Raw genomic sequence first — 13310 nt, 5'->3', positions numbered from 1 at the left:
AAAATGGATCAGGGAGGTGGTTGATGGTCAGTGCAGACTTGGTGGCTAGGGTCTGTTTCTGTGCTGTATTTCTATATGTCTCTGGTGAACTACATATACCTGTCTGGACACGCCCCCTGCTGATTGCTCCTGTGGCTTCTCCCACAGACCCCTGTATAAAGGCGATCAAGGCCTGAGCCCGGCCTCTCAGTCTCCAGGATATAGTATGGTGGTCACTCACTGTTTGTTCCTTCTTCCAGTCAATAAAAGCTGATATCTCGACTTACATCTCAGAGTGAGTTATTGATGTTGCATCAGTCTCTATAATAATCTTTCCACTGTTGACAACCTCAAATTCCAGTTGGACCATAGAATCGGTATCTAATTCATCCATTGCAATAGTTCCCATCTCTTCCCTGCACTGCAGCTGAATCCCTCAGTGACACACTTGGTGATATTTATGGACCTGACGCACCCAATTTTCTCTTGGCCCCTATTTTCTATCTTGTTTCAATTCGAACATTCCCCAAATCTGTGTTATCCCTGTCAGGGGTTCCTGTGAAGCCTAATTCTTCAGGGCACCTTTCCTCATTCTTCTACATTAGCCAACCAGGCAGGAACATGATTTCCAATTGTTCTTTTTGATTTCCAATTAAGTTCCTAACCTCCGCTTTCTCCACCTTCTAACCTACACCAACCTCTGTCTTCTATGAGCTCTGGAGCTGAAGGTCTTCCCAAATATTAATTGCTCTTTGACACCCTCTCCTTCAGCGTCTGAGCACACAACTCTGGAATTCCTTGCTGAGGGCTCTCTTTCTGTTTCTTTCTCCCTCCTTAGAAGCATTCCTTCTCTCGCCAAGCACCCCCTCCTACTCGAGCTCCGTCTATTCTTTGCCTGGGAATATTCTCGAGAACGGTGTTAACTTGAAATGCAAACTATTGTTGATATGAGTCAAAATTGTGCTTTAGTAGCGCTGCTTCACTGCTAGTTTGATGCTGAATCGTGCAGCTCTGGGAGTGTGCGAGACTTAGTGTAGTTCTGGCCACGTCTGGCTTGATATAAATCTTACAGGTCAGTGTGCTTTCTGTTAAGAGAAACACCCGAGAGGCTGCTTCTTTCATTCGATTCACGGGCTGGTCAAAACGCGCAGTTGTATGAGTTGGGTGAGGCTTTGTCTCGGGGCTTGGCGTGCTTTGTACGAGCGGGGCATCGGAGGAAGGTGGCTCTCTGAGTTTTGGTGCGTTTGTGAGCTACAGAGAAGGGGAAGGGGGAGTGCTGGTGTGTTCTGATGTGCCTGACGTCAGCGGGCTGACCTCTCTCCTCCTCCCCCCTTCCAGAGTGTCTCGGAGATTCAGAGAGTAAGTGAGGGTGTGTGTGAGAGGGAGAGAGAGAGAGAGATCCTCGGGAGAAACGTCCACCCGCCTGTTCCGTGTTAACTCGTTGCCTGCGATCCGTATAGAAGGAGCCAGCACACTGGGGATTCCTGAACACACACTCGCACTTTTGAGCTCCCCCTTTCCCTCCCTAATTACCCCACCTCTTTACCTCCCCCTATCTCCCGTTGAGACATCTTGTAGTTCTGCAACCTTTCGCCGAGGAGCCTGCGACCCGCTTAGATGTTGGATTACTCCATAGCCGGAGACTGTAGCCCTGGATTAAGGCAGCCATACAGCTATGCCGGGGAGCGGCTGGTGCTACAGACGGGACTGACATGTTGAGGTAACCCCGGCCTCTTTATCTCCCTTCCCCACTTCTCGGTCTAAATCAGGCTTTTATTTTTGGTCTTTGCATTGCTTTAGGGGCCCGTGTCTTGTGTGCTATGTGAAGTTGAATTTCCCTGAAGGTGTAATGTGTGTTAGTGTGTTAATGTAGCGGGGAAAGGAGGCTATTTCGCTAGAAAATGAAGCAAAAAAAAAGTACAGCAACAAACTGCCCGAAAATATTCTTGGCTGCCTTTTCCCCTTGTGAGATTTCCCTCTCTCTCTCTCTCTCACACACACACACGCGCGCGCGCACACCACTGAATGCAAAAGCAAGAGGTTAGAAATTGCAATAAACTGGAGAGGATTTGGAGAAGGCTTTAAATTATAAGTTTATTACAATGTTCTAAAATATTACAGAGGAGCGCCCAGTTTTCTTTGCAAGGGTGGACCGTAACATTCCCTTGTTCGATTCTTGGTGTATGGGACGCATGTAAATTTCCCGGTCACAAAGTCTCCATGCTCTCCCGAGCTACGGTATTCTGCCTCGCTTTCCACCCTTTCCCGCATTTCGTGATGTTGCTGGCTGGGCTTAGCGTGCAGAAACGGAGCTTGCGGTGACCGGGTTGGGCTTGATCCGCCGAGCCGGCGGCTGTGGCTGCTCAGTCTTTATGGCAGCAGGAGGCGCGGAGCTCGAACATATCCACTCACAATTCTTCGCCCTCTCTCTCTTCGACAACACCCCCCCTCCCCAACACACATATACACAACGCACAGTCAAATAATCACTTACACTCATATTTCCCCCTCTCTCACACACGGTCATAAAACCCATACATTCTGCATCTCTACCCTCACTCAGTAATGGAGCAACTGACACTCACACACAGACCCATACAGTCGTATAATCAATCACACTCAAATGCGTACACACTTGCAGTCATATAATCATTAAGTCCCTCCCCCAACATAATCATATAACAATTCACGCATACACTTCCCCCTCTTTCACACTCAAGAGTAATTTCACCACTCACATAGTCTCCCCACTCAGTTATAAATCGCACACATATGCGTGTAATCATTTGCAAAGTCGCACACTAATTAGTTACAATCATAACCCACACGGTGGAATCATCATTCACCCAGCCTCCCTCCTCTCACACACATTCCACATACATTCACAATCACTGCACACACTCAGTGTACACTTGCACAATTACCCACTCTCACGCACACAAGCACACTCACACATACTGTATATTCCCACTCACGCGCGCAAACACAACACCAGAGTAAAACAACATTCAAACTCACTTTCCCACTCTACCAATCACACTGCCTTCCCTCGGGCGTATTAACCAACAGAGATACTGTTGAGTCGTTGACGACGGGGAGGGTGTTAATCGTGGCCTGTCGAGATGGGCAAGTCGTGTACAAACTAAAACATGGAAGGAATTTGCCTAGAAAAAAAAACGCACGGAAGCAACTCTGGGTTTCTCTGTCATCAATAAAACTGGTCAGGAATTCACCTAGAAATACGGTCCCGGAGCCAGGTTCTCCACCAGGTGTCGAGTTGGCTGGCCGTGTGGATCAGTGTGTCTACCCCATCACTGCGAGACACTCATCTCGCTCTCTCCAGCGGGCGTCAACCTAATCTGCCAACTTTTCTTAAACATAACCCCGGGCCATGTAAAGCATTAAATACAAACCGTTAACTAACGTTGTTATATTTAATCGTCGAATTATATTTGCAGTTGCATCTTTTTGATTAACTTCCAATGATTAAAAGTAGACAATTCCTTTTTGACTCATAGAAGCACAAATCATTTTGGTATCTTGGAAACTCAGTTAAAGAACTTCACGTGACCTTTTGCAGTGATGACTTTTTGGGGGGCGGAGAGATATGCGAAAACATAAATAAAAGATTGAAAGTTCCATTGAAATGAGAGCTATTACATAATATTTTCTAACTTTAATCTGATATCTCCCGTCTTGCGTGGACACAGTTCTGTTATGTGCGGCAATTGAAGATTACTACTTGTGCTGGGAGCTATGTGAGAGTTTTGCATTTAGTTACAAGTGAATGGAAAGATGATAGGCTTATGATATTACACTACTAATCATCTATTAAGGAATTGTGGTTTATATAAACTCTGTTAAATTCATTATTTTTTAACCTACTGTCTCTCCACATGCTAATTCTTAATTGCTTGGTCTGAACATGTAATAATTTTAACACTGCTAGGTCCATATCAGGGAAGGTACAAATTAGACGGGCTGATTGTGCTTTTGAAAGGGTCCTATAATTTCTTTTCAACCACCTTAATCATAGTTATCTTGTTTAGTATTGTTACGGCTGGTTAAATTCAGCCTTCAGAAGTGATGTGCCAGTGAAACAACAACTTACCTTCCTAAATGTGTAACTACATGTCAGTGGACTGGAATCGTGTAGTGTTTTAAAAATATTCACTCATAAATTATCAATGATTTACAACTAAGAGTAAAAACTATTTCCCCTTAAATGATTCTCTGTGATGGATATACAGTACCACAGAAAATTGATGAACTTTACCCTATGGACCCATCTGATGAAAGTCTTGGTTTAGAGAGAATGCATTTTAAGACCTATAAAACTGTTTAAAAGAACAGCGGGTTTGGGAGAAGGAAAGGTGCAAATTTTGAACTGTTTTATTCCGGAGAGGAGAGAGCACAGCATTTGTGTTCCACCTGTTCTGCTTTTGATTTTATTAGCACAGGATTTGAATCTGTCTAGTATTCAATGAACAAAATGCCTGTAATATCCTGTTCTTTGACTTTTTTCCTTTGATTGATGAATGCTCTGATAGGTGGAGCTTATTCCCTAACCAATACTGTTAGTGTGTCATTTTCCAGTTTCTATATTCTTTGCAAAATTTGAAACCTTGCTCAGATCCAGATTTTATTTTGTTTACCACACTGTTATCCTTAAACCAGCATTTTGATGAAATATGGTTCTGTATCATTATTTTTGTTCTTTGTTTGAAAAGGTTATTGCTTCGGTTAAAAAAAAGGATAATCAGATAAGAAAACAAAATCAGCTTGCTTTCATATACCGGTTTAAAGGCCTCAGACACTGAATTCAAAAAGAGCATCAAATGTCAAAAGAGTCATCTGGTGAAATAGCTCAGTCAGGGAGGTGCTAAATTAAATACATATTAATTAGCAAATCATTGGGAACAGAGTGAGATTTTGTGTAAAGGAAGTGTTAATTGTGGTACAAGCAAAGTGGTTTTCTGATTTGGTTTAAATGACAAACTGCGTTCAAAGGGGATAGTGGAAATGCGACTCCACTAATTTTAATATTGCCTATGCGGCTCAAAATCTATGTCTATTAAAATTGTGACAAATGTGATGGTCTTTGACAGGAAGAAACATGAGACATTCCTCACATGAACCACTGCTAACCAGTTTGTCTTTTCAGTAACTCTGAATTTAGTTAAGATCATCCACCATTCGTTTGGCCGAAAATTCTTTTCACAATGTTGTCAATATCTTGTAGAAACAACTCCACTTTAAATTGCATTACAACACTTTGCCAATATGTTACAGTCAACATATCATTTTTGTTAGATAATAAAAGATTGCATATTTAAAATGCTTGTATCTGACATAAAATAAACTACATGATAACCATGTGATTTAAGATTAAGAGAAAAATTGCTTGTGCTTTAGGTTTGCAAAAATAGGCATGTACTCTCAGAATTTAGTCTGGCATGCTTTTTGGTGTTTTGTTACTCTTGAAATGCACAACTGAACTACTAGATAGTTGTTGCCAGTTATTGACACATCCTGCTGTTCAGCAGCACCCAGTTACAAAAAATAGCTGTTCAGCTATTGCCACATGCAGCTGTCCCTCCCTGCAAGCTTAGGTTTCATGAGTGGTGATGGATGCTGGATGCCTGTGGCCAGTTGTGAGGTTTGCATAGAGGTCAGGAATAATGGTGGAGATTAGGAACGGTCCTCAGCTCAATTGTAAATGAGTTATCTTTAAAATGTGTGCAAGTCACTTGCATTGTTTGCCCATGTGAAAATCCAAGTGAGGAAATAAGAGATAAGTAATCGGCAGATTCAGAATATTCAGAAAAGGAGATTTTTCGTTCATTTCAACAGTAGAAGATTTTGTTTGCAATTAAGCTTTAATAAAGGCTTCAGTTTCCATCTGATTGATGATAACATTATTTTTAGGTTGTCTTTTCCTTCAGGAGACAAGTGATCGTGCTTCAATTCCCTAGGAGTGGTACAATGGGATTTTAATCTGTGTGGCTGTTTGTAATAGACATGACCATTGTGCACGATCCAATTTGCATATAATAAGGATTTAAAACGGGAAAAAGCAAACCAAGATGAAGAACAAGTTATGAATGTTTACAGTGAATCAGTTCCTTAATTAATTACTTCCTCCATGGTATAGATGACATGCATTTTTTCCAAATGTTAAGAATTTTGTGATTATTAGAATTATTTTGTGATTATTTGGTAACCAATCCAAACACTGTTGATCCTTCACAATTGGAACGAGACCGGGAAACATTAAATCAGTTGGTTTGGACCCAGAATTGTCATATGTTTTTCGCTGTTTTATAGAAGAGTGCACCCATTCTATAAAGGCAAGCACGGCTTTCTGGAAATGGCAAAAGGGAGTTCTATAGGTTTGAGCTGTGAATGTTTAAGCGTACCTCAGTGCTGGAAAAGTTGCTTTACAACTTGTTCTTTACTAACCCCATTTTTGAGGCAGTATATTGATGACTATTCCCTACCATCATTCAGATAATTAAACATTGGTCAGAACTGTTTTTTTTTCTCTTGCGCTTCAAGTCTTATCATGCTTGTATCTGGATATGCTTAGCTATTTCCTGTTTTGTGCCTGGATTAAATATATAGTCTATTTCTAATAATAGTGCATGGCACTGCACATTTATCAAAATGCATCTGCATGGTTCAGTGGGTGGAATTACAATCAGAAAAAAAATTCTCGAGATATGGCAGCAATGAGCACAGAGTATTTGAATACTAGTAAAGCTACATGCCAAATTTGTTGCCTGTTGTACAACTTCCAGCTGCCTTTTTGCACTGGAACTGTATTTGAAAGTCTATGTTCAAAGTCCAAAGTATAACCAAATTTAGCAGTGATTTCAGTGTGATGTTAAAATGCAGTGGGGAACATGGTAGATTTCTTTTCGCTGTTTTTGCTCCATAGGAACGGTATTTATAATTATTTTATTGTCTATTCTTTTTATTGAGAAATGCCTTGCAACTTGCAGTGTTAACTTTCAAGGTTCAGGTAGTTTTCAGGTCTTGGGTCAGGATTAAAGGAGCCCAATTTATCTAGTAAATTAAATTGTTTTCAGGGAAATTAAATCCCAATGGGGAAGTCTTTTTCTTTATTGTGTTGTATGGTCTTTTAGCTTTTTAATTACTGCAAAAGTTTCTAGGTTTGTTCTTTCCCCTGCAGTTGTTGAATTTTATACTTGCTTAGGCCACCTGGCATCCGGTGACATGTACTTTTCTTGCTATGCATATGGCTAAATGATGTGCCCGCAAGTTTCTGTGGAATTTCTGTCCCCATTACATCAGTTTCTTTTAACTGATGATGCTTGTGTGGGTGCCATCGTGGAGCAGAGAGATTTTACTTTTTATATACCTGTTCATTACAGGGTAAAAACCTGGAGTGTCAAGCTAAGTCAGAGTGCCTTATAGCAAAGAGCAAGACTGTGATTAATAAGGTGAAAGTTAGCAATATTGCAAGATTTTAGAGCTGTAGGTGGTGTACTTCGGCCATAGGAACTACAAAAATAAGCTAACACCACCTTTAAACTCTAAACTTTGAAGCATGGATAACTCCTCTCACCTCAATGCTAAACTGATTCCATAACCTATGGGATCACTTTCAAGGACTCTACAACTCGTGTACTCAGTATTCTCTGTTTGTTTGTTTATTTATTTATGCACAGTTTATCTGCTTTTGCACATTGGTTGTTTGTCAGCCCTTGTATGTAGTATCTCATTGATTTCTGTTGTATTTCTTTGTTCTACTATGAATACCTGCAAGAAAATGAACCTCAAGGTAGTATATGGTGACATAAATGTACTTTGACAATAAATTTAATTTGTACCTTTGCTGAATATTCAGAATGCACATTGGAACTTGAATTCTCTTTGAGAAAAATAAGCTGTACTCAAGTAAAGACTGACTGGTCAGGGAGAAATCATTCTCCTTGATAATGCAATGGTTTATAAAACCCTTGTTACTCTGGAAGAAAAAATTTAGTCAGAAGCTGCTGAACCCTCCATCCCATTACTCACAAAGAGCATCAAGAGACTTGGTGGAGCTGGCAGGAGTGAGACTAATGTTGACGATGAAATAAATTTTAGTTAACCAGCTATAGTTCTCAGGATTTTTAAAACAGAAGCTTTCTCTAAAACAAAAATGGACCCAGTTGTTGAGACCTTCCCATGCCCATGCTCCCCCCATCCAGATGGGAAACTTACTCCACCCCACCCCGCCACCCCTGTGTTTGGGAAAGCATTGAAAATTGAGACTGGAAACGCCCCCCCCCCCCCAACTGAATGAAATTGAATAATGGGCAGCCTGCCCAGCATATAATAAGCTTTCTTTTGCCAACCTCCCTATTTAATTGAACAATTTGCCATCTGTTCAGCACCTTCCTCCTTCTCCTCCTCCTCCTCCGCAATATAAAAGAAAAATAGGTCGGATGAAACAGAGCAGACCACACTCTCAGTGAAGGAGACCACCGCAGTAGGATGGAATGTCAGTTTTGAGCAAGGGATTAGACTTCTTATCCCTAACCGTTCCACATCCCCATATCTCTGTTGCCCACACACCCTCTTCTTGCTGTTTCCTCATTTTCATCCTCCGCCTCTCCTTTATCTTTCCTCTTGCTACCACTTTCATTCTCCCCCTTCCCTTATCCTTCTACTTCTGTCTCTTTTCTTTACCACACATCCATCTTCTCCCTTCCTTCCTCTCTGTGCAATATAAAAAGTGAACAGTTATTCAATCAAAGCACAAGTATTGTTGCTGAACAGAAATACTTTCCACATGTTTGGCATTTCATGAGTAACACTGGAGGAGAGCAGGTAGCACATAAAGATTGCTGGAACCACTGAATATAGTTCATTCTTGTCTCAATAGTTCAAGTTGAATTGTCTTCAGTCGTACATGTGTATACAGCTAAACAAAACAGTGATGCTCAGGGCCAAGGTGCAAAACATAGTACTTACAGTCACACACATATAAGTTATGAATGCCATTGGCTTGGGTTCAGTATGTTGTACTGCAGGGGAAAACACTGTGGAACTGTAGAATTTGCAGCTGAGCATTTAAAAAGCTTATGCAAAGTTTGTTGCTTGATCTGTTCGTCATGAGTTTCACTTGTGGTCCTTAGAAATCAAGAAACTATGTTAATCAAGTCTCAAAGCCTGGGTACAATAACTAAATTATGCTCATAAAACTGCAGTAATGGATTGAAAACACATCAAAAGCATATTGAGTTTCCTTTGGGTCACCTTGACAGGCATTTTAATTTTCTTTTAAGACTTGATTTACTGAAATATGGAAGTGTATTCTAAATGTAAGTGGGAAAGTTGGTTGGAACCGGAGGAGCTGTGAATTCACTCCAGCTGGCCACAATGCCTATAGTTTGGAAAGTGGAGCAGTTTTACATGGATTTTGTATCTCAACGTGGCCTGGTATTCCTGTAGGAAAGAGCCTGTTGATGTTAGGCAAGAACCGAATGAATGCTGGCTCTGCTATTTGCCTTTCCTCACAATTGAATAATTTTATGATGTTCACCACAAAGGAAAATTGGACTCTTGGCATCAAATGTCTCATGGCACTCTCTTCAACAAGGATTAATAACTCACTGGAAAGGAAAGAAATAAATTTACGAAGAAGCGAAAACAACAATAATTGGGTGTAAATGATGGAAAGTTGATTTTTTTAATGAGGGTGAAGAGAAAACAATATTTTTGTTAACTTCAAAACTTGCTGTTATTGCTTTTTTTTTGAGGTTTGAACAGCTTTATTACTGTGATGCAATGTTTTGTTGCTGCTTCACATTTTGAGTGCTGCAAGCTTGAATAAAAAGTGGCAGGATCACAGTGCTTGCAAAAATCTCAGGACAAATAGAAGATCATACTTCTACTTTTCTTTTAACTATACCTGTATCCAAACATTCCTCTGAATATCCTCCAGAATGAATACATTTTCTCTGACTGAAGTGCATAAAATTGCAGTTCTTATGTTTCATTTTAAAAATGATGCCTGAATTGCTCAGTGTAGATATACGTAACCTCCCTATCATCTGTTATCATCTGTCACAATAACAGTGAGTTATACTTATAAGGCGGCTACTTATGATTTACTGGTGGAAGACGTTAGCACTTTTGAAGGCCATTCAGCTAGAAGTAGGAAATGTGGGTGGGAATAAAATGTATTGCACAAGAGGTGAGAGGTTCAACACAAAAGTACTTGATTTTTGTTATGGAGGATGTTCATGCATGTAAGAATTTTTTATAAGCCTCCCTTAGAGAGTTTTTTTCTCAGTGGGAATGAGGGTGTTCTTGACTGGTTCATCTTACAATACATTAATTGTGAGAATTTGGTTCTGAGAGGCTTCACAGATGGCCTCTTTCCTTGTGCTTTCCACATATAGCTGTTCACAGTAGTGTCATTAAATAGCTTGCAGAACCAATAAACCTTGTTGATTTCATTTGCTTAGCCTAGGGATTGGGACCAATTAAGCTCAGTAAACTCTGTGTGGACCATGCATCGAATTGAAGACCTTACAGTTCTGAACGATTCATTTATTTGCTGGATGACCTTGCCGAGGTACAAGGGAACCCGAGACACTCTTTATAAGCGAAGTTTTTGATAGTGCAAATATAGCCATTTACTATCAGCGATTTCACTGAGAAAGAATGTCTACGTGGAATCCAGCCAGTAAAATGGTAAATTGGAATAGTTTATGGCTGCTTGCCAGTGCTTTATTTGTTAAGTGCCATACACTTATCAATTGAATTGTGACTTTGGAATTTACATTTGTAAATGAAGGTAAAGACATTGCCAGAGCAATAAAACTAATTTCATTGATGAATGAATGGAAAAGGTCCCAAAAAGCAGTGGAATGATATAGTATTATCTCTTGCTTTAGTTTACTGGGAAGTGTAAGAGCAGGAATGAAATAGAAGAGGCAGAACAAGTGAAACTTCAAGGCTGAGTGGTCAGTGGTATCAATGGTCCTGTTTGCACACAAGTTACTTGATGGTGACATATTGAAATGCATTATTAAATATTAGAGACCTTAACACTTTAAGCTTTTACTGCAACCTGCATTCAATGACTTGATCTTGTTTCGAGAAGTCCAGTATGTCTGGCATTTCCAAAGTAGGGAAAGGTAAAGAATGCTTTCATCCACCGCCTGTCGCTCATAATTGCTGTGCTAAAAATGCCTGGGGTGTGAGGATTGATTTTTTTATGTGTGACAGCTCTCACATTTGGAGAGTTTAACAACTTGTCGTTTTGCAAGTTTGCATTTGAAAATGAGGGAAGTGATGAAGAATGTTCAGTAGTCAGAAAAAGAAATCACTATCTTTGGAAGAACATAGACCAGCAGAACAGAACAAAAATTAGAATATAGATGGTGGCTTTGCCATTAATTCCAAGGGATTACAGGTAGTCCCCGAGTTATGAACATCCGACTTACAGATAACTCGTACTTACAAACCGGGGAAGGAGAACGCCATCCGCCATTTTAAGTCATTGCTGTTGACACTGCGTTGAGTGTTTAACTTTGTATTTGGCTTAAATTTTTCTTAGTAAGGTTCACCCTGATCCCGCCCCCTCCGTTCCGGTTGGCTAGTGGCGCTGTGGGATCAGTGCTGGGCTGGAGAACGGAGGTTTCCAAGTTTGATCCAGTGACAGACAGCTCCTGTGCTAGGCTGATGTCGATCCAGTGACTCCCGTACCATCCCTGCCGGGTTGGTGTTGAGCTTGCAACTCCACCTCGTAAAAAAAAACACTGCCACCTCCAGTTTCTCACCCAGAATATTGTGGAGGATCAAATACCCAAACCCAGCACAGCCCCCACTTGTCCCATTTAGCCTGTCTCAGTGCAGTGGTCCTTAGGACCCAGCGGACCTTGGGAGTCGGCGCAGCTCGGGACCCACTGCCCGCAGTGTTTCTGTTCCATTGACAGGAAGTGATCGCGATTGAAAATAAAGTGGAAATAATAAAGCGTCTGGAAAGAGTTGAAACACCAACGATCATTGGAAAAGCGTTAGGCTACAGTCGGTCAATGATCGGAACAATTTTAAAGGATAACGGATAAAGTGAGAATAATGGAGCATGTGAAAAGCCCTGCCCCGATGAAAGCTACAATGATTACTAAGCAACACAGTGGTTTATTTATTGGAATACATACAAGTATACAAGTATAGCACATTGGGACCACAGCTGTTTACGATTTACATCAACGATTTAGATGAAGGCATTGAGAATAACATCAGCAAGTTTGCTGATTATACTAAGCTGTGTGACATGTGATGAGGGTGTTAGGAGAATTCAGGGTGACTTGGATAGGCTGAGTGAGTGGGCAGATTCTTGGCAGATGATGTTTAATGTGAATAAGTGTGAGGTTATCCACTTTGGGAGTAAGAACAGGAAGGCAGATTATTATCTGAACGGTGTAGAGTTAGGTAAGGGAGAAATACAAAGAGATCTAGGAGTCCTTGTTCATCAGTCACTGAAGGTGAATGAGCGAGTGCAGCAGGCAGTGAAGAAGGCTAATGGAATGTTGGTCTTTATTACAAAGGGAATTGAGTACAAGAGCAAGGAAATCCTTTTGCATTTGTACAGGGCACTGGTGAGACCACACTTGTAGTATTCTGTACAGTTTTGGTCTCCAGGGTTAAGGAAGGACATCCTGGCTGCAGAGGAAGTGCAGCGTAGATTCACAAGGTTAATTCCTGGGATGTCCGGACTGTCTTACGCAGAGAGGTTAGAGAGACTGGGCTTGTACACGCTGGAATTAAGGAGATTGAGAGGGGATCTGATTGCAACATATAAGATTTTTAAGGGATTGGACAAGATAGAGGCAGGAAATATGTTCCAGATGCTGGGAGAGTCCAGTACCAGAGGGCATGGTTTGAGAATAAGGGGTAGGTAATTTAGGACAGAGTTAAGGAAAAACTTTTTCTCCCAGAGAGTTGTGGGGGTCTGGAATGCACTGCCTCGGAAGGCAGTGGAGGCCAATTCTCTGGATGCTTTCAAGAAGGAGCTAGATAGTTATCTTATGGATAGGGGAATCAAGGGATATGGGGACAAGGCAGGAATCGGGTATTGATAGTAGATGATCAGCCATGATCACAGAATGGCGGTGCAGGCTCAAAGGGCCGAATGGTCTACTTCTGCACCTATTGTCTATTGTCTATGCGTTTCTTAAGTGTTTTATATGCATAGAAAGCTAAAATATAGACTATATACTAAGACAAAAGTTTGACTAACTGACGCTAAATACCAGTTATACGTGTTCTGATTTACATACAAATCTGACTTAAAGACGGACTCG

The 13310-nt window shown here is 41.0% G+C and overlaps 1 protein-coding gene across 4 annotated transcripts in view; it reads left to right on the top strand.

Annotated features, from left to right (window-relative positions):
* The first annotated feature begins 1207 nt into the window (after positions 1 to 1207).
* Positions 1208 to 13310, top strand: part of LOC132396773 (receptor-type tyrosine-protein phosphatase delta) — a 635525-nt gene continuing 623422 nt past the window's right edge. For 2 of the 4 annotated variants that reach the window (XM_059974654.1, XM_059974652.1), the window contains exon 1: positions 1208 to 1699. The gene's annotated coding sequence lies outside the window, so the exon portion shown is untranslated. The remainder of the gene's footprint in view (positions 1700 to 13310) is intronic. The other 2 variants (XM_059974656.1, XM_059974655.1) reach the window with 1 other exon arrangement.

The sequence above is a fragment of the Hypanus sabinus genome, chromosome 7 (assembly GCF_030144855.1).
Source record: "Hypanus sabinus isolate sHypSab1 chromosome 7, sHypSab1.hap1, whole genome shotgun sequence".
In the NCBI taxonomy this organism is placed as follows: domain Eukaryota; kingdom Metazoa; phylum Chordata; class Chondrichthyes; order Myliobatiformes; family Dasyatidae; genus Hypanus; species Hypanus sabinus.
Note: the sequence above shows the minus strand (reverse complement) of the source record. Positions and strands in the feature narration are given on the sequence as shown.